The 3,309-nt window shown below is 35.8% G+C and overlaps 1 non-coding gene across 1 annotated transcript; it reads right to left on the bottom strand.

The window, feature by feature from the left end:
• Positions 1 to 2,793: 2,793 nt before the first annotated feature.
• LOC148581560 (small nucleolar RNA R71) lies at positions 2,794 to 2,897 on the bottom strand. Its single transcript, XR_015895487.1, has one exon. It is a non-coding gene; the product is annotated as a small nucleolar RNA R71 (small nucleolar RNA).
• Between the last annotated feature and the right edge of the window lie 412 nt (positions 2,898 to 3,309).

The raw sequence follows: 3,309 nt of genomic DNA, 5'->3' as shown, positions 1-3,309 counted from the left end.
CTGTTTACTATCATTATGGAACGAAATTTTTTGACATATTTTTTTGGATCACCCAAGTCATCATAAGGGGATAGATTCATTGGTAATAAAAAATTTTTAGGCAATTGAAAATTTATGACATTTGCCGTGAATGGTCCAACTGTGTTGTCCAATTCATCGTCTTCATTGGCTGGTTGATTTGCTTCTGGTTGCTGAGTTTCAGAAATATGTGTTGGATCAGAATTGGCTTCCTCATTATTTGGTTATTTGTTGTAATCATCATTATTAGCTATCCTCCATGCATTGATTAGCTTGCTGTAATTCTGTTACCATTCGAAGAAGTTTGGATGGCGTGGGAGGAGGTTGTTCAACCATGAACAAATCTGAAAATTTTGGGGCCTAAAGAGAAAGGGTTTTTTCTGGGCCCCACGGTGGGCACCAATTGTTCTTGAGGGTTGACTGTGATATAGTTCGTCCTCCAACGATTGTTTGCAAGCTTTCCGTCTGGACGAGTTATACCTTAACACCAAGAGAACAAGGAGGTGAGCACCTACAAAAGGTACTACAACGCTCAAGTTAGTGAATGAATAATAAGCTTTGTATTCTAGTATTTCTTAAATCAACCTCTTACCTTTTGTTTTTGCTTATCCCTTTTATAACAGGGATAGGCGTTTTGTGGTTACCGAGTTATACTAGTAACGTATGAAGATATATGGTAACGTTTTGATATTTTTATGATATTAGTAGCCAACTTATAACGTTTATAGCTGACTTTATATTTATGTAACCGATTTATAACAGACATATCAAAAAAAATTTTACAGAAAACTAACTTAGGAATGTGTCTTAGGAAGTCGCTGAGATATGAGAATTGTGTGAGTGTGTTTTAGAAGAGAATTTCTAACCCTTTCAATCTTCACTTGATATATATATATATATATATATATACACGCAATCTTTATTTAACATGTAATCTTAGCCGTTATCAAAGTTAACAACTATTCGCGTCAACCTCATTTACTTCTCTCGACTTTGACCATACCCGAACTTGACATTTTCTGAATCATGACTTCAATAAAAGTCAAGGCTATAATATCGACCATGTAACAAAATGCCCCCTTTTACTACAACCTATACTTGAAGTGCATTTAGGTTTTAAAGATGCCCCATGATATATGAAGCTATAGAGTCTAGAGTGTTTTTTCCTCTCCCTGTTAGTATTTTCTTGAGGTGTAAGACTTTACTAGCCTGGGTGTCAACTAGAGGCTTTTTGAATGGGACAGGACTTATGGTGTCATATGTTTATAAGAGTCTATACTATATATATGTAAGGTAATATACTAAAAGAGTCTAAGTCTGGGTTAATACGCCTTACGTTTGTATGAATGGTGTAACTTTTAACTTCTTAATGTATGTATGAAGCCGTTGCAACATTATGTGATATATTTGGTTGTTATACGTTGCTATGTACATTGAATGAATGCCTGATCATCATCTTCTTTATGTAAGCCGCAAAACTAAACAAATACTACTAATCACTAACGTGCACATTCATAGTCAGTGTGATAGGCTCAATAATATATGAATTAAATAAAGTCTAGAGTCCATAGGTTGACAGATTAATAAATCCCGGCAATTAGGTTAAATTCTTATGAATTGTGTGGTTTTATAAATCAGAAACGTTCTTCAACTCTTTTCTTGATTAATTGACTAAGGGATTAATTTTTAATGAGATTAAAGAGAAATTAAATCACCAAGGGATTGGAGGTTGATTACTAACGGTTTGTCATAAAAGTATTTTTACATAATCAAGGTGGAAAGTAAAAAGTATTAATCCAAAAGCTTTAACATCTCCAAAGCCTTAACTCTTTTATTCATATTATTTCTCATATCTACTATTTTCTTACGCTTGCCTTTATTTAATTCCTGTTTATGCTTAAAGACTTTCAAAACCCTAATTTCCTAGTCTGACTAGATTAATCGATTAATTTTTCTTGCTTAATCCGTTAATCCTCGTGGGATCGACCCTCACTCACCTGAGGTTAATACTTGATTCAACCTAGTGCACTTGTCGGTGTTTTGTGGATTGTGAAATCTACCATCAAGTTTTTGGCGCCGTTGTTGCGGATTAATTGTGGTTAACAAACTATCGATCAATCTATTACCTAGATTAGACCTTTTAATTTTTATTACTATTTTTGTTTTTATTTCCCCCTGGGAAGTACTGTGAAGAGAGTTCCAATTTAATTTTCTTGTTGTTTTTGCCTATACAGAATAACAGGAATAGAGAACCACTTCAGTATGATCTTGAGATTGAAAGAATCTTCGGCAGCAGAGACAACAAGTTAGAAATCAAAGAGTTGAAGAAGAGACTGAAGAAGTGGTTGAGGAAGAATTCCCTGAGCCACAAATGGCAGAGAATGTGAATAATAATGTCGACACACCAAGGAGGATTCTCAAATCATACATTAATCCTAATCCAGATAGTTGTGGAAGCAGTATCATTGCACCTACTGTCCGAGCCAACAATTTTGAATTGAAGCCGCAGCTTGTCACATTGGTTCAACAAAACTGCCAATTCAGTGGAAGCCCACAGAAGGATCCAAATTTGTTTATTTCCAACTTTTTACAAATTTGTGATACGGTCAAGACAAATGGCGTCTCGGCTGAAGTCTATCGTCTGTTTCTCTTCCCTTTTGCTGTAAGGGATTGGGCTAAGCAGTGGTTAGAAAATCAGCGGAAGGAGAGTATAGCTACATGGAGGATTTGGTCACTAAGTTTCTAAACAAATTCTTCCCACCTCAGAGGCTCACCAAGCTCAAAAATGATGTTAAGACCTTCAGACAGCAAAAAGGAGAATCCCTATATGAAGCTTGGGAGAGGTTTAAAGAGATGCTCAGAAAATGCCCTGATGATATGTTTGCTAACTGGGTCCAGCTTTAAATTTTTTATGATGGGATCACCCTCACCTCATGGATAGCACTGGACACTTCGGCTGGAGGATCTTTGTTTATGAAGAAAACTACTAAAGAAGCACAAGAATTGATTGAGATGGTGGCCAATAATCAATATCTCTACTCATCTAAAAGATCATCAAAGAAAGGAGTTAAAGAGTTAGGTGCTTTGGATATACTCTTAGCTTAGAATAAAATTATGTCCCAGCAAATAAATACAATTACTCAGCTCCTAAGAGGAATACAAGTGTCGGCAGTGAGCTCTCAAGAGAATTCCTATGGTGTAAGTAATGGATTCTCTCAAAGTGAAGGCATAGAGTATTATGGACAATCGTCTCTAAGTGAATTACATGGACAACCCCTCAAGATACCCTCA

The sequence above is a fragment of the Arachis ipaensis genome, chromosome B10, assembly GCF_059453495.1.
Source record: "Arachis ipaensis isolate K30076 ecotype BB chromosome B10, ASM5945349v1, whole genome shotgun sequence".
NCBI classification, from domain to species: Eukaryota; Viridiplantae; Streptophyta; class Magnoliopsida; order Fabales; family Fabaceae; genus Arachis; species Arachis ipaensis.
The sequence above is the reverse complement of the archived record's forward strand: the minus strand, read 5'-3'. Positions and strand labels throughout refer to the sequence as shown.